We start from the raw sequence: 27,892 nt of genomic DNA, 5'->3' as shown, positions 1-27,892 counted from the left end.
GGATTTTTGGCTAAGTCTTGAGAAGGAAAAAAAATAAAGGATTGGGAAGCTCTCCTACAACTCTCCTCATTTCCATTTGCAGATTTTTAAGGTTGGCTGAATTACTTCCTTTTATATGTTGTATTGTAAATGTGAACAAATTGTTTGTGCTTTTCTTTGGTTGTTTTCTTTGTAGGCTTGAAAAGATGTTTTGAATTCTTCCTTGTGTGTTTTGTATTGCATGTTTCATGTTATATGTTTTGGGTGTTTAAAGGCCATACTCGCCCTTGGGAGGGTAGAGTAGCCTTGGGGGTGAAGGGCTACTTGACAGCCTAAGAGTGTAGAGACTCTATTTGGAAAAGAGTGATACACAAGGGTTATGGGACCCTTGTTGCATTGTGTTTTATGGTATGTAATGGGGGTCATAAGGGGAGTTTTTGGGCTTGTATGCCATGGAGGACATAAGGATATTTGTTGGGACAAGTTTGAACTTGTGATTAGTCTAATTGGTAGCCTTGCAAAGGCATTATGTTCTCCTATTTGCAGATTCTCCTCTAGGTACTTGGTCCACCTTCACCTCATAAGAAATAGTCACTTAAGTGACTTTGTTTATCCTTGGGTTGGGAGTGCTTGTGTTGTGAGTTCTTCTTGTTTGTGTGTTTATGTTTGTGTGTAACCCGTTTAGCCTTAGTTCTCCTAGCTCGGGGGTGGCTTCATGTAAGCCTAGGTTGGGAGGTGAGCCTTCATGATCACAACCTACAAATGTTATTTTAGGTTTGCTTGGAAATAAAGATTGGAGGGAAACTATTGCATGATCCTATTTTTATTGTATTTAGTTGTAGAAAAAAAAAATGTAGTTGGCAAGCCCTCATTTGGTAGAAATGAAGAGGCTTGATTTTGTAATATTGCTATTTTGTGAAGGAAATCATGATGTAATAAACAGATTTATTTGATTAGTTCATTACAAGAAATAAATAGTAAAGAAAGGCTTGAGTTATTTCATTATATCTGTTTATAGCTTGAGCAAGATGGAAATAAATTTGCTTTCAGTTTTTCATTAAATAAGTAAATATTGAATGCATGTTGAAAAGGGAAAAAGGAAAAATAGATGTAGCTTGAAGTTGTTTCATTTTTCTTTTATGTTATTCTCTAAAAAAAATAAAAAAATGTAAATAATTAAATGTTAGTAATGCAGTTATTAATAAAAGAAAAGAAATATTTATTTTTGTCTATAGTTTAAACAAAAAATTAATAGACATCTTAGAGTTGATTTTATTCTTACATTTGCATCTTGTTGTTTATTGAACAAATAGAAATTAAGAAGGTTTATTTGCAACTATAAATTAAATCATTTATGCTAAATTTATAATTCTGAAAAATGCATATGTATTGGAAAATATATTAATCTAGGTATTGATATTTCCCAAAAAAAAAGAACATGTTAATGGAAGAAAATTAAATATAACCCATTCTGTTTTGTAAAAAAAAAAAAAAAAAGCTGCTCTAAGTAATGGAAATGCAGATTTAACCATATATATATATATATATATATATATATATATATATAAAATTTAAGTTAATGTCTAATGTTCTAAATAAAAAAAAGCAAAAAACTAAGCTGTTGTTTTTCGTTTAAGAAAAATAAATTAAACATGTATGCTGCTTTTATATAGAAGAAGAATATATATATATATATATATATATATATAAAATAAAATATTAATAAGTTGGAAAAGGGGAAATGCATTGTGTTTAATATTTTCGTTTATTTAATATTTGCACATATTGTATTTTATATATATATTAATATATATATTACATATTTTTATTTCTAAAAAAAATATTTAAAAAAAACAAAAAAAAGAGAGCATGCAAGGGAAGGTCAAGAGGCTTTCGGAGCCTACGACTCCTTGTAGGTGGAAACCCACAGAGCGGCTCCAGCCGCACTGTGGGCTGCTACCCACAGGGGCGGCTTTAGCCATCTCTATGGGCTGCAACCCACAGGGCGACCACAATTGCACTATGGGCTGTGACCCACAGCGGTGGCCTTGACCACCACTGTGGACCGTGACCCACAAGCATGACCTCGACCGTTCTATGGGTAGCACCCACAATAGCCACCATAAACTTAAACCCGTGTAGTCTGTGAACTTCGGCCGACAATCAAGTAAAACAAATTCATTGCCATTCCTTCGGCTGCCATGGCTGTCGACACCTGCACACACACACACAAACCCAACAAAAAAAAAGTAATGTTAGTAACAAAGAAGCCCTAACCCAATTTCAGGTTAGGGTTAGATATTGGTAAGAATGAAAACAAGGTTTAGCTTTAAAGATAAACAAACCCTAGTTAGGGTTATAAAGAGAATAATAATAAAATAATTAAGGGGGGGGGAAACCTTTTCAAATTTTAAATGGGTAACCCCATTTGTAGTTTATTTATTGTTTTAAGATGATTATTCCTATTATTGATATAGGGGTAATTAGTTTTAAATGTAATTTTATATTAGGCATTTATATATATGTATATATATATGCTAATAAACACACACACACACACACACACACACACATATATATATTCTAATAAACACACACACACACACACACACCCACACACACACACACACATATATATGTTTAAGTTGAATTTCTTTGTGGTAAATTTTATTAATGGATATTACTAAAAGTAAAATCTTTAATTTTAGGCAAGACGGGTAAATATTGGTCAAATATTAAATATTTAAATATTTCATATTTAAGGGGGATTTAATTCAACATTAATGTGGAGCTAATTATTAGGAAATTATTATATTTGTTTGGTTAACTTTATTAGTCGAATTTAAAAATATTATTTGCATTTGCTCAATTAGTTATCTTTGAATCAATGGAATATGTATTAACTTTTATGTTATTAATATCAGAAGTAATTAAATACTATTAGGGGAGATTATTATCTCTCAATTTAAAATTAAAGAATTGTTGGGTAAATTAATTTATTAATTAACAAAGTGGTGATGACCCCTTAGGGAGAATTAATTATGTGTTAAAGATGTTAGTGCTATAATGGTTGAGTTAATTAAATTAACTTTAGGAAACCATAATTGTTATGATAGATGGTCTATTAGGACAATAAATAAAATGATTATTCTTTTTCCACCCTTTGATACTAAAACGAGGTATTTGACTTGGCAGGGTACCCACACATCACTTTAACTCCAAACATTAGGCAATTTAACCTTTTTCCTTCTCAATGCATTTTTTTTTGTCTTTCACTAGTTTTCCCAGTCTGATACATAGGGATATCAGACCTTTCATGGTATCATCACACGCGCAAACGTCCCCATATGTCCCTGTAAGTCTAAGATATTAAATACACTTCACCTAGCACTATCTGGTACATATTCTTGTGTCCTATCCATATGGATGTTTGCACACCACACTATCATCCTTGACTCATGTGTATGATGCAAAGGTAGGGGCATGTATAATGGTTTCAACATACACAATCAGTGATCATACATTCCATTCTTCTAGACACCCTTGGATACATGATTTGGCTTCTGGGCCTGGGAAAACTAATATGAATTGAGCACCCACCATGAGGATAGGGTCAAGTATCATGGCAACTGATCATAATTTGAGAAGACAGGGTTCACACCTAAGTGTTGGCTCTCAACAATGCCACACTTCCAAAATTGTCAGTCTCAAGACTTCTCCTATTGGGTCAACACTCATTGATGGACACAAGGCCAAATGAATGTATCTAGGATTCAAACTCCTTACTCTAGGCTTGGAGGACCCTACACAAGGTCTATGAATTTTAGAATTATAAATTTTACCATTATAATTATTTTTTAATGGATGAGGATCAATATTATCATTTCCAAAATAGTGTTATGCATATTCACAAAAAAAAAAGGTAAGTGGAAAGAGTCACATCCCAAAGTCCAAACAAGACAATAGCCCAAAACAAAAAAAAAATTATAACAAGACAACTAAGAGGAGGAGGTTAGACCTAGTCATTTTTTTGCCTCATACACTAGCAATGTCCAAAGTATCCATGAGAGACTCCCAACAATCATTACTGTTGTCATCTTTTTTATCTATAGCAACATCATGAACAAGAGAAAATACAAGATCCAATTGAGAAAAATCTCTAAAGTTTATCGACACGCATAAGTTGTGGTATAGGTAAGGACTCAGTACTAAATGTAAATATCAATAAAAATGCTACAAGTTTTACCCAAAAAAGTTGTTCTATAACTAAACACCATATTTCCTAGTTCTTTACAGAAAAAATTAAATACCAATAATACAATCAAATCATGCAAAAATAGGTCAAATTGCTGAAATTAAATCTTGTACTCTTGTATTTGAAAATCAAGTAATGTGCTAAGAGAACATAAGAAAATTCCTCTTGACCTCATGTTCTACAAAAAAAATTACCTTATAAGCCGTCAAAATAAATAATAGAATCCATCAAAAAATATTAAAACCTACTTCCTCTCCATCCACAGACAACACCTTATAAGAGAGTCTATACATATCATCCACAAACATTTAGGCTAAAAATAATCTGAATCGATTGGTCTTCAAGAATGACCAATGTACTTTTTAAAAACAGAAAGGTAAAGAAAAGGGGTATTAATTAGCAATGATTAGACCAAATGATTAGTCAAGGGATGCACAAGAGGTGTGTTTATGGAGTAGTGAACTGAGAGGAGGTGGTGTGACTTTGTGGTTTGTGGAAGTAGCCCAAGAGGAATAAAGTTGGAGGATCGACCAAGAAGAATAAGCAACAAAAGAGGCAGATTATGAAGAAATACATAAATTAGTGTGTGGGGGTTGTACGGAGGGAAGAAGATAACACAATCAAGGTGAGTTGGTATTGTACCAAAAGAGAACCAAATGTTGGGATCCTTAGCCAGAGGAGAAAAGTGAAAGAATGGGTAGAATGTAGAGTTTGTAAAAATTTGTATAGAATACAAAGAAACGTTATGTTGTAAGGTAGACCAATGAAATGGCTAAAATTATAATTGTATGACTATAAAGTTATTCATAATAGAATTTTGTTTCTTTGTAGAGAATGATCTAGTATTTATTGCTGATAACTACTATATACTCTAGCTAATGCTAGCCTCTATCTTGTTAGTATAGATAGTAGCAATCCTTTTCAATTTGCTAGAGCTTCTAGAATAGATACCATTCTTCTTTCGAGGATCCCAACCTCCCTCGAGAGAGGGTAGCATAAAGAACCCATTTTTTAATAATGCATTGCAACCACTATGATCATGCCTTCCCATTTTGTGTAGTATACTTTGCAAGCAATTGCCTTCATAGCATAAAGAACCCCTTTGTTAATAATGTTGCTAACATTTAAGATCCTACCATCAAACTTTGTTCTAGTAAGATTTTTCACCTTCATATTCTTCATGCCTTTATTAGGAGGTGGGATCCTTCTCCCACCAACCTAATGATCTCTTGACTACATTTCTTTGTGATCTTCTATGGTTTGTCTAGGTATAGGAATTTATCATGTAGGTGGCTTAGAAATAGGCAGACTCACTCATGTTCTTTGGTGAAGTCCAAGAAATACTCAAAGACATAAAGCTTCCTCTCTACAACCCTTGCATATTATGGTTTATACTCATTATTTCTCTTCAAGAGCTCTCCTCAGAGTGGATCAAAGCTATTGTGGTTGATTTCCTCCAATGGTGCATGTATATCTCTCTCGATATTTTTGTGTAGATCACATCTCTTGAGACCTTTGACAAAGATTCACCTAGGTATATTTGTAGGGATTTGTTAGGAAATTTGGAAAATATAAGTTGTGGTTTGGTGGAGGCATCTATTAAGGTGGGTGTATCAGAGGAAGCCGTGGCAGGTGGATGTAGCTAGATTGAGCAAATTGGGCACTAGGGTTTGTATATTCAAGATAGAAAGCTTAAGGAATAAGAAGATTTAATTTGGTAGAATGATAATGAGATAAAGGAGAGTAATTGAAGTGTGTATAGTACTCATAGAGTTCTTATGCAAATGTTGTTGGTGATCATATATGTGCAACAGGTCCAAAATTCATATGCAAAATGAAATCGATAATGTGCAACCCCAAAATGAAAATTCATATGCAAAATTCATTAAGAAGTAGAGTCTAACCTTTTAGTGGATCACATGTAGGGTTGCTTTAGGTTGATTAGGGCCAGAGGTCAACGCCAAGGTTGCGCAGGATTGCTTTGGGTTAAAATGAATTGCGGTGTTTTTTTTGGTTTTTTTAGTAATGTCTATGTTCGTCGGAATTTCAATGAATGCGGGCACTTTTTTTCAAAAAATCAAATTTCATTAGTAATTCCTTCTCTGTCGAAACCAAATGTGAAATTATCGTCAAAATTCTGACAAATTTGGGCATTTTTAAAAAAAAAAATCAAATTTGGTCACAATATACCTTCTCCGTTGGAATTTTAGGCCAAATGTATTAGTGACCAGGGCATGGCACCCCTGTCCCCCCTAGGAAAGGGGCATGGCACTTTTCCTCCTAGGATAGGGGTGTGGCGCCCCTATTCCTGCCCTATTTTGGGGAGGGACCTTTCCTAAGCATGCATTGTAGGTTGTGCGGTGAGCAGGAAACTTCCCCGATGTCGGCAGTTTCATTAACCTTAATTGGCATGTATTTAAGTTGCATTTGCACTCTCATTTGGAGGATTTCCGTAAGTTGGATAAGTCAGATGAGTGGGAAGTTTAAATGAGATCAAGCATTCAAGAGAATTCAAGAATTCAAGCATCCCTTTCAAGAATTGAGCATCTCAAGTATCCCTTTAAGGCTAGGTCTTGCATTCAAGCCAAGGATTCAACCATTGAAGAGGAGATTGATTCTAACATTCAATTCCACACAAGGATTTCTATCAATATTGCTATCACAACCTCCCTTGAGGTGATCTACATTTCGATCTTTCATTTACACTTACTTGCAAGTACTTTCTTTCCTTACTTGGTTAATTCCAAAACTGGGGTTTGACCTGAAGGCAAATCCCCAATCCCAACCCCTTTTCCTCTCTTTTTTGTGTGTAGGTTGCAGGTGCACAACTATACTTTCAGATTCAGGCTCCATTTGCAGAGGTGGAAAAACCCTTTTCATTTCACGGATTTTTCGGTGGATCATGTACATTCTCGCCATAGTCTAGGAAACTTTTCCTCAAATTCATAGGGTGGCTTTGTCTCGACATATTATTGCCAAATCTAGGTGCACAACTTCATCACATACTCCGATCTCAAGTTATAATCAGTTCTTTGTCACTTTTGCACTACATAAGTCAATCAATTCCTTTCCATTTCAAAGAGGAAGAGAGGATTAACTTATCATTCCCATTCACTTAGAATTCTATCTTCATCTTTGGAGGTTGAATCTAGTGAATTTTCCTCTCCTCTTCCAATGTAAAAAGGTGAAAAGTGTTTGAAGGGAAATCTGTAGTGAAACTCTCATCTCTCCTTGGAGGGAAAGGGTAGTTTTCCTCTTGATCTCTCATTCACACATTTTTCATCCACCAATACATTTTGGTGAAATTGATGTCTTGCATGGTTTCCTTTGAACAAAGTTGCATATTTTTCATTTACAAGTTTCAAATTTTTGTAAACTTAGTGGTTAAATCCTTAAAAACCCTAGTTTTTAACATTAAAATTGAACTTTTGATTTGTAAAAATTGCTTGTGCTTATCTTAGATCTGAATTTTTTTTTGTCAAATTCAATTTCCTCATTTGCTTGTTTAATTTGTAATTCAAATTTACAAAATTAAGCAGTTACTTGTTAAAACCCTAATTTTCAAAAATCATCTTGAACTTGTGCAAAAATTGGATTTCAGTTTAATTTTCAGATTTTAGATTGTTCTCAAACTTGTTTTCATTCCTACAATTCAAATTTTCAATTTCCCTCCTTTTTCCCAAAATTCAAATTGCAAAATTAAGTGGCTAGGTCATAAAACCCTAATTTTCAAATTTAATTGGATTTTGTGCAAATTTCAATCAATTTCATTCAAATTCAGATTTTAAAACATTTTCCAAGGTGTCCTTATCCATTAGGTTTGACATTTTTCATTTCCAATTCAATTCCTCTTTTTCTTCAAAACCCTAATAAGGCCCTATTTTTACATTTGAACCTTAATTTTGCCCATCTAGAAATCATAAAATTTGTCAGTTTTTTGCGGTTAGATTTGAAATCATCGTAATATTCATCCTTGAAATTTTTTGAAAAAAGTTGGTCGGACTATGTGCGTTCCTGCCATGATCCTTGACTTTTCTCCAGAAATTTTGGGAGACTGTTATGACTGTATTTAATAGCCTAAATCCAGAAAATTGGTTGATTTTGTCGATTTTTTATCCCTCTAGAATCAAAAATACCTCCAAAGTTCAACATTTCAAATTTCAAGAAATTTTTTAAAATTAAGAGGTTAATTATAGTTTGCTCTGATTTTAAAAATTCTAATTTTAAAATTAAGTGGTATTCCCTTGGCTCTAATTTTAAAATTCTAATTTCCTTTTATTTTTGGAAATTGTGTCATCCTCTTCTTCCAACAAAGTTCAAATTGTTTAATCAGTATTTTCTTAAATTTTGCATTAATCAATTTTGTAAGCTTTGTTCCAAAATTCAAAATTCACATTTTCCCTCTAGTGCTTGAGTTTCACCACTATTAGTCCTACCTATACTATCCACGTTAGATGAAACATTATAATTAAGGCCTCCAAAGGTTTAATTACTGAGGAGATGAAGCCTAATTTGGGTGACTTCTTATTTAATGAGGATCATGCTAATTCTTCCCATCCTAATCATGTGCCTATTCACCCCACTGATGAATCCCATGATGAAGAAGAAGTTGTAACTAGGGTCTCTATAGATCAACTTTCCACATTGGACAATCAATTCGATAACTTTCAACAGTGTATGTCCCAAGAATACCCTAATAGTGAAGCTCTTCCATTAATTGAAGGCCTTAAGAACATGATTCAAAGTGATAAGAATGGAATTGATATATTGTGTGGCATTGCACATATTTTTGATTCTAATGTCATGCCTATCAATAGTTGTGTCGAAACCCTAGGTTATTCACAACCTTCAACACAAGTCGAACCTTCAATTCCTCTGACTACTCTTATGACTAGTATTCCTACTTTTACCTCCAACATCATGGCTACATCAACTCAAAATATTAGTCCTACAACCATTGGTCATTAGGGTAATCCCTCTTCTTCATTTAATACTCCATCTTTACCTATGTCTTCTATAAGTATTCCTATTATTCCTCAACCAATCAATGTGACACAAGGGGGCAATTCCTTCAACAACTTTATTACTCCTTTAAGTGTCCCTTTTCTTACCCAATCATCACCTATGCCTACTTATCATAATGTCCCACCACCTTCTTCTTAGTCCATGCCTTCTTTCAATAACATCACACCACCCTCTCAATCAACTATTTCTAACATCCATTCTTCTACCAAAGCGACAATTAACAATCTTGCTCAAACAACAAAAAATTGCTTCTATGAGTCAATCTAAGTTTAGTGTGCCCACCTTTGATGTTGCGAGCCCACTTTCTCTTGATATTGTTAAAGTCATGCCACCTAAACATGTTGATGTCCCTCAATTGGAACTCTATAATGGGAAAGGTGATCCTCTTATGCATGTCAAAATATTTCAAACCTTGTGTACCTATTTTTCTTATGATCAAATATTGCTTGCAAAATTGTTTACAAGAACACTAAAAGATAAGTCTTTACAATGGTATCGCTATTTGCCTTCTTATTCTATCACTTCCTTTCAACAACTGGAAAATGCTTTCATCGAACAATTTCAAAACAACATTGGTCCTAAAATCACTTTGACTAATTTAATGCATTGTAAACAAGGTGTTAAAGAAAAAGTGACTGATTTCATTGGTAGATATAAGCATTTGTGTGCTCAAATTTCTTTTCATGTACCTGATAATGATATTCAAATAATTTACATTTCTAATTTACAAAAGATATCAGGGAAAAGCTTCTTTTGTCTGAGTTTACTTCCTTTCTGTAGTTGTACGCAACACTCCACGATTATCAACTAGTTGTGAGTCAAATGGAGCAATCCACTCCTATGGCTCTGAGTGATAAGGGGAAGAGTGTTCAACAACTGTTTGCAAAGTTCAAACCAACAAAAATCTTCATCAAGTTTAATGATACAATCAACAAAAACAATGTGAATTCTGCAACAGGGGTGCCTTCTATTTCTAAATTTTTTTAAAGAGAAAGACAATTTACTTCTTTGAATGAATCTTTACATAGTATTATGTCTCAATTGTTGCAAAGAAATGTTATGAAACTTCCTCCTATAAAACTAGTTGATCCTTCTTAACTTGCATCCCTTTATTTTGATAATAATTTATTTTATCAATTTCATCATCAGCCTGGTCATGATACTGAGAAATGTTTCACATTGAAAAATAAGATTCAAGATTTGATTGATAATAATACTATATCTATGGCAGGTGTAACTGATAAAGGGAATAAATCAATGGCTCCTCCTAATCAAAATCTTAAGATTTTCATTGATCCCTTTCCTTCTCATACCTCTAACATTATTGAGATTGTGCCTAATTCTTTCTCTTTTGAGGAATTCACCTCTATGGATCCAAACTTGATTAATATGGTAGAAAAACAAGATATGCCTAAGAATAGTTGTATTACATTTGACCCTAGTGAGACCATTTGAGCACCCGATGGCCCTTTATACATAGTTGCAAAGGTTAAGGATATCCCTTGCCATGGTGCCCTTATTGATCCCTCTTGCATGGTTAATGTCATCATTGAGGAGTATCTTTTCACTTTATGATTGCATAAACCAATATATGATGCTTCTAATGTGGTTGTAAATTTATTTGATGGCTTCTCTTGTCCTACCATTGGCTCTATCACCCTTCTTGTGGAAGTTCACACTAAATCCATGGATGTTGACTTTGTTACCATACCCTATTTTGAGTAATTATGTGTGAAGTTGGGCTATCCTTGGCTATCTTCCATGATGGCTATTGCTTCTCCAATCCACAGGTGTCTTAAATTCCTCGCAATGGAGAAATCATAACCATGAACAATAGCTTATTTTGTTCATTTGAAAGAATCCCCAGTGTTCCTATTGATTTCTTTTGTCATAAACAATTTCAATCTCTTTGATCAAGGAGCGATGCTCTTTTTCAATCTTATCAAAAATGGAAGAAAGATATGATCTTATCCTTTACTCAACCTAGATCCCCAACACTTGACATTCATATTATTCTTCAAGATGAGGTTCTTTCCCTCATGGATAGAACTAATCTCCCTCCTAAGGAAGATTGTCAACCTATTCCTATGGATGTGACTATACCTTCTCCTAATAAGAACAACAATATTGATCCCAAGGTTAGACCTATACCTCCTCCTCATGATGGACCTAGTCTCCTTCCTACACCTAATATTTCTCCTTTATATGGCATAGTTCCAACTCCTTCCTCTTATCGAGAGAAGATACTTGCTTCTCCTCTTATTCAACCTAAAATACCTCAACCTAAACCTTCAACTATCAAGGAGAGAAACAGTCCTACTTTTTCAAGTGTTCCTCCTCCTTCTCAGCCTTCCACTAAGACTCGATGGAATCATTGTGCGAGCGAACGCCAATGAAGACGTCATGTTTGAGCTCATGAAGCTATCCCTCAAAATACTCAATCTCCTCAGACTCCGATAATTGACATGATTCCCTTTTCTCCCAAGAAATATGTTCAACCTACATCTCCAAATCATAAGTTGCACAAAACATGTGATGGCTTTACTCATATTTGACCGAATTAGGTTCCTCACACACGTGAGATTAAATCCCTTAGCCTGATCGGATATTGAAGACTACTCAATCCTCGGAATCTGCTTCTCCCTTGGCCTCCACACCACCCTGTCTACACTCTGCCCAGGAGAAAGGGGCGAGACAGGGATGTGGCACCCCTATCCCTCGTAGGATAGGGGTGTGGCACCCCTATCCCTTCCCTATTTTGGGGAAGGACCTTTCTTAAGCATGCATTTTAGGTTGTGCAGTGAGCACCAAAAGATGATTATCGACACCCTGGCCAACAGGATTTTGTTTATTGCATAATGTATTTAATTGTAATATCTTTTTGTAAGCCGACATGACATATTCTAATAAGGCTCATATATAAGTATGAGATCTTGTAGAACATTTATGATATGAATAGGAATATGCATAGATGGATATTATGTGCGAATATTAAGGCAAATTTTGGAATAGGGTTTAAGATTATTGCAAGAGCTTAAACCGAACCTGGATCTGGCATAGCAGATGATTTTTGTAGTAGTACATCTTATTGGATTTCCATAATCCATTTTGTAAGTCAGTGAGACTTCTTTTGTAACTGAGTAGTGAGCTCTAGGCACTTGGCCTTCCTGCATGTGCAGGCCCCCATTTTGTAAGTAATATTCACTTATTGGCCAGTAAGCGAATATTGTGGGTCACAAATCCCACCGAGGTTTTTCCCACACCGGGTTTCCTCATTAAAAATATTGTGTTATGGTGTGCTTTTCATCTTGTGATTATTGTTCCTATTTACTGCATTATTTCTAGTTTACTGGTACACTATTTTGGGATGCATTTTATTTAATAAGTTCAAAAAATCCATTAACCAGTTAGATACTGATTCATCCCCCCTCTCAATATCTTTAGGAATCCTAACAATTGGTATTAGAGCCTGGTCCTCTATTTTCAAAAGCCTAACAACTTGAGGAAGATTCTGACACCGGTAGAGATGGAAAACTTGAGAAAGCAATTGGAAATAGCTCTTCCAGATTATGATGTAGAAAAGTTGAAGAATATCAGACTTGAAGATGATCTAAAGGCTACACAGGAAATCATTCAGGGACTTCAAGAAAATCTCAGTATTGCAAGGAACAAAAGAAGTGAACTTTCTGAGAAGATGCAGAATGATGATGATGAAAAAGAAACTCTTAATGACCTTGTGAACAAACTGAGACAAGAAAACAGTACAATGAAGAATGAGATGCAAGATATGACTATGAGGCTTTGTAAAAACATTGAAGATGGGAAGAAGAATGAAGATGACTTGGTTAGAAGACTAAATGATGCTGGAAATGAAAACACAAGACTCAGTCATAAAAATGATATGTTGAAGACAGACTTGATGCATACACAAAATGATAGAACTGAACTCATGAGACAAAAAGGAATTTTGGAAAATGAGTTGGCTACTATAAATCAACACAAAGAGAAATTCAACAAAAGCTCAAAGGAACTTGATAACATGATGAAGAATCAGAAACCTAATGGAGATACAAATGGCCTTGGCTTTGAAGTTGGTGAAAGCTCTAGTACTGCAAACAATCACGATCATAGTAAACCGGTAAGACAACCTAATGCTTACAAATTCAATGGGAAATGCTTTAACTGTAACAAGTATGGTCACAGAGAAAATCAGTGTAGATCTAGAAATTATCAGAACACTAATGCATCCATCGGTCAATGTTCTAAATGCAACAAAATTGGTCATAACTCAGAAAATTGCAGAATGAATGTAAGATGTTATGTTTGTGGAAGATTTGGACATCTATCTAATCAATGCAGAACACACACCGACATAGGATATGGAAAAGCTATTCAGAAAACAATGTGACTTGTTATGCTTGTAACAAAATTGGACATATTGCAAAATTTTGTAGAAGTAAGGCATCATCGGCAAATAACAAAGGACCCAGTTTGAAAGGTAAAGAAAAGGTTGAAGAGGTAAAACAAGAATTTTCAAAGAGATAGATTAGAAAGTCAGATCAGAGTGTTAGTGAAGCTATTCCTTCACCAGTAGAACAAAGTATCACTCCATTGGCAGGAGGTTCTTCATCTAACTAAAGAGAATCCTTTAGGGGTATGGCACCAAATTGACAAAACATGCTAATTTACCCTCGGTTGATGGTGAGAAGTTAAATAAATTCTTTACTGGCAGATGTGTTAAGTTTAAATTAACCGGCAGGCATTAAATATGAAGCAAATGTTTAAAGCAAGTGTTTTGGCTCTTTTTTCATTCACCGAGCATTCAAATTTCCTAAGAGCACGAAAATTCTAAGCGAAGGCATCCATAGCGAAAAGTGAAGCAAATCAATCAAACACTCATACCTCAAGGCAGATTAAGGTATTTATAACAATGGATTCCCCATCTACACCTGAATTCATTGAAAACCCTACTGTGATTAAAGTTATTAAGTGCCCTAGACCTGTACTTAAGATTATTCCCAAAATTGCAAAGAAATATGATACCCTAGGAGCATTCTCACAAATACCCAAAGGAGTAGTATATGCTGAGGACCCTAGAATGTACATAAATTGTCATATAGAAGAACTAGGTGATGATGAAATTAAGAATATGTACAGGATAGTTATATGTTATGAAAATGGAAATGTTAAACTGGAACATAAGATAGTTGAAACCCTAGGTTTTGTGGAAATCTTTAGTATCCCTAATTTTCCCAACGATGTTATAAGGATTGTGCTAAGTAGAGTACATGGGGAGTTCTTTTGGCTGGAATCAATTCACAAGGTAACCAAAGAGGCAGTTAGGGCAATGACAGGCTTACCTTCCACTGGTAGCAGGCCTGATAAAAACTAAAAAGGTTCCAAATGACACTGTGATGACCCTAACCGATGCAACTTTTGAGAAGAGATCCTTAAGAGTCAACGACGTTAAGGATATAAATGTGAAGTTCATTAGCATGATACTTGGTTACAAAGTTACTCATGCCAACAGACTAAACCTTGTTTCTAGCTTGTCTATTAAAAGTGCTTATGACTTAGTGAACAGCAATGCCAAGATTGACATATGTGAATGGCTGAAAGATGAACTGATAGACAACCTAAATAAAATCAAAGGTGACAAGAAAGGGAATTTTAGATTTGGCAACTTACCTGTGTGCTTAATGTTGTATATCACCAAGGAAGTACTTGGTAGGGGTAGAAAAGAAATTGGTTTTGACATACTAGTAGGAAAACAGCTACTGGACATTCTGAACAACATGGGAGATGACAGAGAAAAGAATATAAATGAACATTTTCAGGCTTTAAAGGCTAGGATGAAAGCAAGGATAAGCCTATCTCAAGCTATTGTTGATAAATTGTGAGGCCCTACCCCAACCCATCCTACAATTTCAATGATTTTCATGTTGGAACTATTATGGATGCTTTATTTCTATGCATTATGGATATAGAACTTTATATGATCCCAAGAGTGGATAACATTGATATATTGATGCTTCATTTCTATGCATTATGGTTTTAGAATTTTATATGATTCTAGGATAAGATAACATTGAGATGGTGTATGTCATTTATTTGATTTGCAAGACTTTATTATGATGTTAGAAATATGATGCATATGCTATGAATGGATGAAATTTATGAGGATTATGATAATTGCTTATGTGGATTGCTTTGATATATGGTAAATTGATTTGTATGATGTCAATTGTATGTAGAGTGATTGATTTGTATTCTTATTTATGTGTTTAATATTATATGAGGCTATTTGGGAATTACTAATGTTTAATTGAGATGCGCAGGAAAATTATCCATGTGACCATGGAAACATTATGGAGAATCAAGCCTAGACCTATGTATGTTCATAAAACCAAGGGTTGTCTATTTGGAGAGACAACACCCTGTATGTATCATATTTTATTCGTAAACATAAATATTTGCATGTGTGTAAATTGTATTTATTAATTTGTTTAAATCCAACAAGAGACAATTTCCATGTGTAAATTAAGTAATGTATTTTATTGTGTCACTTGACACATGTGTTGAATAGTGTTTTGGTTTTGACATGTCTCTTAGGGGGAAATTGGTTCCAACCAAAGCCTCTTTCAAATATTTGAGTGTGGTCCCAAATTTGCCTTGGGTAAAGAGTCTTTGGAGTGGTCAACTCAGGTTTGACCCGTAGGTTAACTTCAGATGGGTTTCTAAGGGGTCAAATGGACTCCTAGGGTTAGTTTAGGGGTTTTCCAAAGGTCCATAGGGTATACCTATGGGTCAGGGGTATTTTTAAGCATGTAACCACAACCATGTGACTGATTTGACCCTTCAAAAATTGGTTTTCCCATGATGAGCGAAAATCCAACTTGGAAGGTTCCTCCTAGGTTAGATAACCTTCCTTTCTTGTGTCAGTTTCTCTTCCCCACTTTCTCTTACCTTTTCAGTTGACAGTTTTAGTAAGTCTGTAAGAGGTTGGGAAGACCAACTAGTGTGAGCTGTCACTCTATCCAAGAGGTTGGAAAGAGTGAGAGAAGCATTATTAGGCAAGGGTTAGAGACTTAGGATGGTAATCACCCACTCTCCATCTTTCGAGACTAGTTCTTAAAATTTTGGAAGCAAGTTTAGGATAAAATTTTTGGCAAAGTGTTGAAGGAAAGAAGTGTGGCTTTGGGTTGCTCTTCTCCAAACTATCCCTTGTAAACCCTTGGTAGATTCAAGGTTGGGTCAATCTTTTTCCTTGTATGTTACAATTTTGCTTTGAAAGATTGCTTGAATGTAGTTTGTTTTCTTCCTTTGTGTTTAATTTGTGAAGAAATATATGTGAGCTTTCACTTGTTTTGGTTATGCATTTTATTTGTGTTTTGGTACTATCCAAGGCCAACTCACCCTTGGGAGGGTAGAGTGGCCTTGGGGTGGAGGGTTGTATGACAACCTTAGAGTGAGAGTCTCTCTTTGCAAGAGAGTTATCTCAAGGGTTTGTTTTTTTCTGACCCTTGCTGCATAGTTATTTTTTATACTTTTGGGGGTCATAAGGGGAGATATTACGGCTTGTATGCCTTGGGGGTCATAAGGATGTTGGGACAAGTTGGACTTGTGATGTGTTCTTGGTTTCCATGAGATGGCTTGTGTTCTAATATTATGCAGTTTCTCCTCAAGGTGCTTTGTCCACCTCCACTCATGTAAAAATCACATTTGGTGATGATGTTAATTCTTGGGATGGGAATATGTTTGTTGTAAGTTTGTCATGCTTGTTTGTGTATTTCTTGAGTGTAACCCGTCTAGGTCTTGGTTATCTAAGCTCGGGGGTGGCTTCTAGTAAGCCTAGGTTGGGAGGTGAGCCTCCATGGTCACAACCTTAAGATTTTGTATGCAATTTTACTTGGAAAAGAAGAAAAAGAAAAGCTAGGAAATGATACCATCATTATTTGTTTTAGTTGCAAATAAAAATGTATTTATTTATTTAAGTCCTCATTTAATAGAAATGAGAGGCTAAGTGGGGTTTTCACCCTTTTGTAAAAGCTACTATGTTGAAAATGAAAGTATTCTCTATTTCATGTTTTATCAAAAAAGAAATGCATTCTTCTATTAAGTTGTTATTGCAAAATGAAATATATATTTATGGATTAACTCTTCTATAGTTCTTGAAAAAGTAATTGTTGTATTTATGTTTTTGCAAATAAAAGTCTCTTCTATCCCTTTATGGATATTGAATATGATGGAAATGAATGAATGCTATAGCACGAATGTTAGTAGAAAGAAAATAAATCCCTTACCTTTATTTATTCATTCCAAATACAAATATGGTTAAATATATATTAGAAGAATAATGGTTTTGCATTTTAAATGATGATAATGGTTTTAAGTGATTTCTAGACCTTTTTTTTTTTTTTTCAATAAAAGTGGATTATTCCACTAAACATTTTTATTAATATTTTTAATTTTTTACACAGGATTCAAAGAGCATACAGGAGGAAAGAACCTTGGGAGGAAAACCTCTGGTCACAACTCATAAAATAAACCTATAATATCTAACGGATCAGTTTATGCACCCCACCTAAACCCACAAATAAAATGCGGTCACAACACATATAATATCAGTTTTGCATAGAGCCCATATGACAATTTGCCAAAAAAAACCCATCGAATAATTTTCAAATGTAGACTCCACAGCTGCTATCAATGGAAGAAGACAAAATTTTCCAAAGCCCTATGCCAAATCCCATGAGCTTGAACTCTCCTCTAGACAACGAACATGAATACTTGAAATGAAAGGGGAAAGTGGGAATAATTATCATCATAAAATTTTACATCAACATTACTCAAGAAAATCATATAACTATTGCTACAAACCTTCCCATACCCTAGAAGGAATTTCCTCAAAACCCACATCTCGCTAATTAGCATTGCTATCAATGGCTAAATTTGCTAAATAATCCACAATCTTATTAACTTCTCTATAACAATGGGATACCAAGAAAGATTCAAACAATTCTAATTTTTGTAAAATGGGATCAAGTATATACTGCAAATTCCAACAATTCGATTTCTTTTTCATAACAAATTAAATAATCACCATAGAATCACCTTCAATTATTAAGTCCTTAATTCCCAAAGAGATCGCCATATCCAATCCAAAAGACAAAGCATGAAATTCCGCATAATTGTTAGTTTTAAAACCAATAGCATGACACTTAGCTTGAAAAAAATTTGCATTGTGATCATAAATTACCATGCCTACCCCAGCTGACCCAGGGTTACCATGAGAGGCCCCATCAAAATTCAGTTTAAAGTGCCCTTGCGGAGGAGGTTTCCATCTAGCAGAGTATCTCTTACCTATTGCATCATTCTTTTTTAAAATTGAACCATGAGAGGGTAAAACTGACAACATCTTCCAAACTCTAGTAACTCTACTATCCCAGTGCGAAAAAGAAGTAAGATTTTCCAAATTCTTATAAATAAATGACAAAGCAACCTCAGAGATTGAAGACTCAATTTTTAATAGAACCTCAGACACAGGAGACCTTGTTTTTTTAAATATCCTGTTGTTTCTCTCTAGCCAAACATTCCAAATCACAATAGATGGAGATATGATCCAAAGGCATGCATAAAAACATGAGGCAAACATAAAGGGCCAAGATCTAAAATGGGAAATCAGATCCTTACCAATAACAAAGGATATATTATATTTTAATGCTCCTGTAATTTATTTATTTTTGTCATTTATTTTTTTTTAAAATGCAGAAAATAAAAGTAGATAAATTAATCTTTTCCTATAGTTAACTATATGACATTATAAATAAAATAAAAATGCATTTATTCCAATATGCCTTAATGTTCTTAGGAAATATATAAGTCTTAGACATATGAGAATAATGTATCGTCATATTGCTAAGTAAAAAAAAAAAGACTAGATAGCTCATATTGACTTGTTTTAAAGAAAATCTAGTATATGTTTAATAGATTTATGCATTCCTTAAATCTATTGAAGAAAATAAACTATTTAAAGTTTTTAACTTGCTGCTATTATTTACTGTCATATTATTTATTGCTGTTTAAAATAATAATAATAATAATAAAGAAACAATTATATTCCTTATATATATATATATATATATATATTTACTTATTAATAACTTTTAAAATAAAAAATATATATATATATTTAGGTACTCATTTATATATGAATACATATATATAAAATATATATTTTTGTAGATTTTCTACTGTTTTAAAACTTATCATAAAAGAAGGGGAAAATTTTTAAAAAAATAAAAATTGTATCGCAAACTCAAACCCTACCCCAAGGGCCCCGTAGAGCCGAAGCTCCACACGGGAGGCCCTCCGTGGCCCGAGCCCCACAGAGGTGCCGGCGGCGCCGCTGCGGGCCGTGACCTGCAAGGGCGACCTTGGCCGCCATTGCGGGCTGCGCCCCGCAGGGACACCATGGCGCCACTGCGGGCCGCGACCCATAGTGGTGCGTCGGCAGCGCTGCGGGTAGCGCCTCCCCTCTCCACAGCCCTCCTCTAACCTGCAGCCCCCTGTGTTATTTAAACATTGCCCCTGCAAACAAAAATAATCCCACAGGCATTGACAGGTTATCGCCTCCGCCATTTCCTCCCTCGGGCTTGCATAGCACGAAAGAAACCATAACTCGGTTTGGGTTACGGTAGAAAGATAAGTTAGTTTAAAAGAAAAAAATAGTTTGTTTTTATAAGTTTTAGTTTAGGTTAGATGGGGATATTTTAATATCGTTATGTTTAGAAAATTAAAAGGGGGGGAAACCCTATTCAAATTTGAATAGGGTATCCCCATTTTTATTTGGGTTTTATGTGGTATAGTTAATTTTTTTTTTTGATATCATATATATATATATATATATAGATGTGTAAGTGTAGGTTTGGATTAAGGGTATAGATTTAGATTGAGTATTTTTATCTATAGATATATATTATATATGCTATATACAACATATAGGTATATATATATATATATAAGTTAAAATCTTTCTTGAATTAATTTATTGGTAAGTTTTAAGAAGATGCTTTTGTTATTATTTAGCCATAGGGGGTAATTTTGGCTTTTCGAAAATAAATTTTATAGGGCATTTTATATTATGAATTTATTTGGCCCTTTAGTCGATATTTTAGACACATTATATTTATTGCCCAATTGATTATTAAATTTTAATAATCTAAGTGCTAGAATTAATTAATTTAATTCCTAGAGCAATTAAATGATTATTTGAGATTAATAATATCTCTTGTCAATTTAGTTAGAGATTTTTTTTGTTTAAATTAATTTATTAATTTATGAATCTTTTGGAGAGTTATTTTCCGCATTGAATTTAATTTCGCATGCTTGATTAAGTTAATTAGATTAACTTTAGTAAACAACTCTTCTAATTTTCGAGAGTTAAAACATAGTTAAGCCAAGACTTAATTTATTGCATGTTTATTGTTAGCACATTTAGTCTTTTTAGGATGTTTTAAAAAAAAATTGTTATTCCGTTTTTGCCCAAAAGTTTGGGCATGACATTTTGGTATCAAAGCAAGGTTTCCAACACTAGGAACTTTTCTCCATTACGTTTCGCTTTAATTATTTAGTTAATTAAATTTCTCTCCAACATTATTTATTTATTTCATTTTATTTTATTTTCTCATAAGGATGCCTCCGACTACGTGACAAGCTCACAAGCGCGGTAGAGGTCCTAGGCATGCACATATGGCACGCGAAGATGTTGATAGGGAGGAACCAGTTCCAGAAAGGAACCTAGAGGCTCCTCTCGAATGACCAGTTGACCCAAACCAAGACATCTTATTAGCCCTTTAGAACCTGACTGGGATAGTACAGGATAGGCTTCCAGCAGTTGGCCATCATGTAGAAAACCAGAACTCAGGGAGTCATAGATCAACGATTAGGGAACAGAGTAGGAGTCCACCTCCTAATCTCTTAGAGGGTCAGGTTGAGCATGAGCCTGAGTCCATTCACCTACCCGGACTACCTCCAATAGCAGTGCCAGTGTATTATGAGAGATCACATTGTGATCCAAGGGATTTGATCAGAGAGGTTTTGCGCCTCCAACCACCCTCTTTTGGGGGATCTACCAACGGGGTAGAAGCTAAGGCTTGGCTTTTGAGCCTAGATAGGTGCTTTACATTGCACTCCTACGAGAGAAATCTGAAGGCACGAGTAGCAATTCACCTTTTGAGAGGAACGACCTCCACATGGTGGAAATAGGAGGAATACAAGTGTGGCCTAGTTGCACATACCCTCACATGGGAGATTTTTACAGAGAGGTTCAGGGAGAGATACCTGTCAGATCATTATAGACAGTGTAGGGTAGATGAGTTCCACGACCTCTAGCAGAAGGGTCTCTTAGTGACCCAGTACGAGAGAAAGTTCTTTGAGCTCTTACCATATGTGGATTACTTGAAAGACAAGAAGCTTCTCATCAACCATTTTATCATCAGACTGAATGTCGAGATAGCAGGACCGGTGAGGATGGCCACTCCAAGAAGCCTTTGGGTTGCCATGGAGAAGGCCCTAATAACAGAGGAAATTCATGTTAGGCCATAGGACACGAGGGATCGGTTCCAGAACCGAAACTCCATACCCCAGACATACGGGTTTTAGAAACCCCATTGGAAGGGTAATAGCAGACATACATCAGGGTTTTCCAAACCCCCTCCTTTGCAGTATCATTGAGTCAACAGGGCTTAAAGCCCAAGCAGTGGCAGTCTCAGGGTTCAAGACAAGATCAGTGACCCTAGGTTCCTTACACACCTCTGACGTGGACTCAGCAGTCCTCCAGGGGTGGGTGCAGTGGTTCGAGCAGGACAGGTGGGTAGTCTTTCTCTAGGCCTCAAGGCGTACAGTTTTAGGCATGCGGTGCTTGTTTCACATGTGGAACCATGGGGCACATGGTGAGAGAGTGTCCTCAGGGTCAGATGGCAGGCAGTCAGCAGATGGCAGCATCAGAGCCTACAGTTGGGGATATGGGCAAGTCCCATAGAGTGTTTGCAGCAGTTGACAACCGGCAGGTAGAACACCAGGCCATAGTTATTGAGGCTGCAGGTATGATCAGTGGTAGCAGTGTATCTATATTGTTTGGTTCAGGAGCTACTGACTCCTTTATATCTCCATTGGTTGTGGAGCGTTGCGGGCTAGTGGCAATTAGGCAAGGTGTCAGTTGGGAAGTGGAGTTAGCTTTAGGGGCTAGAGTGTTAGTGGAATTAGAGGTTAGGGGATGTCAGCTCTAGATTGGTAATACCACCACCTTAGTAGACCTTAGAGTTACACCACTCGGATCTTATGGCATCATACTTGACATGGATTGGCTTTACACCCACATAACCAAGATGGATTGTCATCAGAAAGAGATCAAGTGTGAGGATGATCATGGTTCTCCCATAGTAATCAGTAGGATTCAGAGACCTGTGCCTTTTTGTATGATTTATGCATTGTAGCTTAAGCGGAGCATGCAAAAGGGATGCTAGTTATTTGCCATCACCATTAGTGATAGAGAGGAAGAGGATGAAAAGGAACCATCGATTGATGACCATCCTATCCTTAAGGGATATTCAGACGTGTTTCCTTTAGAGCTACTTGGTATGTCGCCTCGTAGAGAGATTGACTTTCATATAGACCTTGTACCAGGAGCTGAGCCAATTTCGAGAGCACCTTATAGGATGACTACAAATGAGTCTAATGAGCTCAAGATGTAGCTTGAGGAACTCTTAGAGAAGGGCCACATTTGTCCTAGCGTATCCCCTTGGGGTACACTAGTCATCTTTGTGAAGAAGAAGGATGGATCTCTTCGGTTATGCATGGATTACCATCAGTTGAACAAAGTAACCATCAAGAATCGATACCCTTTACCCAAGATCGATGATTTATTTGAGCAACTTCAGGGTGCCAAAGTATTTTCCAAGATAGATCTAAAGTTAGGGTACCATCAGTTTAGAATAGTGGAGAGTGATATCCACAAGACTGCATTGCACACTAGATATGGCCACTATGAGTTCACCGTGGTTCCATTCGATCTTACGAATGCTCCAACTATTTTCATGAGCCTCATGAATGGGATATTCTGCACATTCCTTGATTGTTTTGTGATTGTGTTCCTCAATGATATATTGATATATTCTCGGAATGAGAAAGAGCATGAGGAGAAATTGAGGCAGGTTTTGCAGTGTTTGAGGGACAATCAGTTGTATGACAGTTTGTCGAAGTATGCTTTCTTTAGATCAGAGGTCAAGTACCTTGGGCATGTTATAGTTGGTGATGGGATCTCAGTTGACCCATCAAAGATTAGAGCCATTATGGATTGGCCAGCGCCAACCAGTGTGATAGAGGTCAGGAGCTTCATGGGCTTAGCAGGTTATTACTGACGCTTTGTTGAAGGATTCTCTAGAGTCGCACATCCTATTACTTCTATTTAGTGTAGAGGGAAGAAACTTGAATGGACAAAAAAGTGCGAGAGGGCCTTTCAGTAACTCAAAAAGGCACTTACTAGCACACCCATCCTTATAGTTCCAAGTCCTTTAGCTAACTTCATGGTTTGTACAGATGCTTCCCTAGAGGGTTTAGGAGCAGTCCTCATGCAGGATGGTAGAGCTATAGCTTTTGAGTCTAGGAAACTTCAGAATCATGAACTTAATTACCCTACTCATGACCTTGAGCTTGTAGTAGTAGTGCATGCACTTGTGAGGTGGAGACACTTCCTTTTGGGCCATCATTTTGAGCTTCATTTAGACCATCAGAGCCTACAGTACATATTCACTCAGCTGAATCTTAATGCATGTCAGAGGAGATGGATGGAATTCTTATGCGAGTATGACTTTGACGTTCACTACATAAAGGGGAAAGAAAACATAGCTGCAGATGCCTTGAGTAGGAGATGTCATGAGGTATACTCCATATCTATGGGCACATATTTGAGAGATAATATACTGCAGTAGTTGCTAGAGGATGGATGGTATTTAGAGGTTTGTTAGGTGATTCGATCACAGGAGACCCTGGAGGGGAATTATGTTGATTATTCCTTAGAGTTGAATGGACTATTATGCCATAGAGGGTGCATCTATGTACCTTCTTCCAGGGGTTTGCGAGAGTTCATTGTGATGGAGGCTCATAGAACTCCTTATGTAGCACATCTCAGGGTTAAGAAGATGCATGCAAACTTGAGACAGTTGTATCATTGGCCAGGTATGCGGCAGCTTATTGCTGAGTTAGTAGCCTGATGTCTTGAGTGTCAGAGAGTCAAGGTAGAGCACCGCCATCCTGGTGGGTTGCTCCAGTCTCATGCTATACTAGAGTGGAAGTGGGATACTATATCCATGGATTTCATCATTAGTCTTCCCATTTCATCCCGTCACCATGATGCCATCTTGGTGACAGTTGACAAGTTGACCAAAGTGGCCCACTTCTCACCAGTTCAGACTACCTTCATAGCACCAGTAGTGGCATAGGTGTTTTTGCGAGACATTGTCAGACTTCTTGGCATTCCACGCAAGATTATTTCTGACAGGGATTCCCTCTTCACCTCTTCCTTTTGGAAGGCATTACAGGCATCTATGGGCGCCAAGCTCAATTTTAGCATAGCCTATCATCCAAAAATAGATGGATAGACAAAGAGGGTTAATCAGGTGTTAGAGGATATGCTTCACATGTATGTCTTGAATCACCAGACCAAATGGGAAGAGTACCTTCCCTTGGTAGAGTTTGCCTATAACAATGGGCATCACACTTCTTTTGGGATGCCACCCTATCAGGCATTGTACGACACGCCTTGTAGAACACTGTTGAGTTGGGACTGCATAGAGGACAGAGTTGCTATTGGTCTTGAGATAGTTTAGGATATGGAGCAGCAGGTGGATCTGATTAGGCAGCGTCTTAGAGAGGCCCAGGATAGACAGAAGAAGTATGCAGATGCAAAGAGGATAGATCGTATCTTCTTGGTTGGAGAGAGAGTCTTCTTGAGAGTGCGATCGCATAAGAGTCCAATCCATTACAGAAAGCATTCTAAGCTCGCACCTCACTTTGTAGGACCATTTGAGATCATTGAGAGGATAGAACCAGTTGCCTATCATTTAGCATTGACACCTAGCCTAACATGCATCCATGATGTGTTTCATGTATCAATCTTGAGGAAGAATATCTATGATGAGTCTCATATTTTAGATTGGGATGCCTTGCAGGTGGAGTCAGACGGGCAGCTAACTTTGGAGCCCAATTGCATTCTGGCTCACCGGATGCTGGCCCTTTGAGGACGAGAGCTGGACCAGGTTAGGGTCCAGTGGGATTGCTATGATGAGGTTACAACTTCATGGGAGGATGCAGCATGTATGAGATCTCAGTACCCCCATCTTTTTGATGAAATCCAAGAGGAAGTTCATGCCTAGAGGGGGAGGGTGTGAGGCCCTACCCCAACCCGTCCTAGCATTTCAATGATTTTCATGTTGGAACTATTATGGATGCTTTATTTCTATGCATTATGGATATAGAACTTTATATGATCCCAGGATTGGATAACATTGATATATTGATGCTTCATTTCTATGCATTATGCATATAGAATTTTATATGATTCTAGGATAGGATAACATTGAGATGGTGTGTGTCATTTATTTGATTTGCAAGACTTTATTATGATGTTAGAAATATGATGCATATCTTATGAATGGATAAAATTTATGAGGATTATGATAATTGCTTATGTGGATTGCTTTGATATATGGTAAATTGATTTGTATGATGTCAATTGTATGCAGAGTGATTGATTTGTATTCTTATTTATGTGTTTAATATTATATGAGGCTATTTGGGAATTACTAATGTGTAATTGAGATGCACAGGAAAATTATCCATGTGACCATGGAAACATTATGGAGAATCAAGCCTAGACCTATGTACGTTCGTAAAACCAAGAGTTGTCTATTTGGAGAGACAACACCTCGTATGTATCATATTTTATTCGTGAACGTAAATGTTTGCATGTGTGTAAATTGTATTTATTAATTTGTTTAAATCCAACAAGAGACAATTTATATGTGTAAATTAAGTAATGTATTTTATTGTGTCACTTGACACATGTGTTGAGAAGTGTTTTGATTTTGACATGTCTCTTGGGGGGAAATTGTTTCAACCAAAGCCTTTCTCAAATATTTGAGTGTGGTCCCAAATTTGCCTTGGGTAGAGAGTCTTTGGAGTGGTCAACTCAGGTTTGACCCGTAGGTTAACTTCAGATGGGTTTCTAAGGGGTCAAATGGACTCCTAGGGTTAGTTTAGGGGCTTTTCCAAAGGTCCATAGGGTATACCTATGGGTTAGGGGAATTTTTAAGCATGTAACCACTCCCATGTGATTGATTTGACCCTTCAAAAATTGGTTTTCCCAAGATGAGCGAAAATCCAACTTGGAAGGTTCCTCCTAGGTTAGATAACCTTCCTTTCTTGTGTCTGTTTCTCTTCCCCACTTTCTCTTACCTTTTCAGTTGCTAGTTTTAGTAAGTCTGTAAGAGGATGGGAAGACCAACCAATGTGAGCTCTCACTCTATCCAAGAGGTTGGAAAGAGTGAGACAAGCCTTCTTGGGCTAGGGTTAGAGACTTAGGACGATAATCAACCACTCTCCATCTTTGGAGACTAGTTCTTGAAATTTTGGAAGCAAGTTTAGGATAGAATTTTTGGCTAAGTGTTGAAGGAAAGAAGTGTGGATTTGGGCTTCTCTTCCCCAAACTATCCCTTGTAAACCCTTGGTAGATTTAAGGTTGGCTCAATCCTTTTCCTTGTATGTTACAATTTTGCTTTGAAAGATTGCTTGAATGTAGTTTGTTTTCTTCCTTTGTGTTTAATTTGTGAAGAAATATATGTGAGCTTTCATTTTTTTGGTTATGCATTTTATTGTGTTTTGGGAGTATCTTAGGCCAACTCACCCTTGGGAGGGTATAGTAGCCTTGGGGCGGAGGGTTGTATGACAGCCTTAGAGTGAGAGGCTCTCTTTGGAAGAGAGTGATCTCAAGGGTTTGTTTGTTTGTGACCCTTGCTGCATAGTTATTGTTTATGCATTTAGGGGTCGAAAGGGGAGATATTATGGCTTGTATGACTTGGGGGTCATAAGGATGTTGGGATGAGTTGGACTTGTGTTGTTTTCTTGGTTGCCTTGAGATGGCTTGTGTTCTAATATTATACAGTTTCTCCTCGAGGTGCTTAGTCCACCTCCACCCATGTAAAAATCACATTTGGTGATGATGTTAAGCCTTGGGATGGGAATATATTTGTTGTAAGTTTGTCATGCTTTTTTGTGTATTGCTTGGGTGTAACCCGTCTAGGTCTTGGTTCTCCAAGCTTGGGGGTGGCTTCTAGTAAGCCTAGGTTGGGAGGTGAGCCTCCATGGTCACAACCTTTAGATTTTGTATAGAGGTTTGCTTGGAAAAGAAGGAGAAGAAAAGCTAGGAAATGCTACCATCATTATTTGTTTTAGTTGCAAATGAAAATGTATTTATTTATTTAAGTCCTCATTTAATAGAAATGAGAGGCTAAGTGGGGTTTTCACCCTTTTATAAAAGCTACTATGTTGAAAATGAAAGTATTCTCTATTTCATGT

Source organism: Cryptomeria japonica, chromosome 7 (assembly GCF_030272615.1).
Source record: "Cryptomeria japonica chromosome 7, Sugi_1.0, whole genome shotgun sequence".
Taxonomy (NCBI): domain Eukaryota; kingdom Viridiplantae; phylum Streptophyta; class Pinopsida; order Cupressales; family Cupressaceae; genus Cryptomeria; species Cryptomeria japonica.
Note: the sequence above shows the minus strand (reverse complement) of the source record.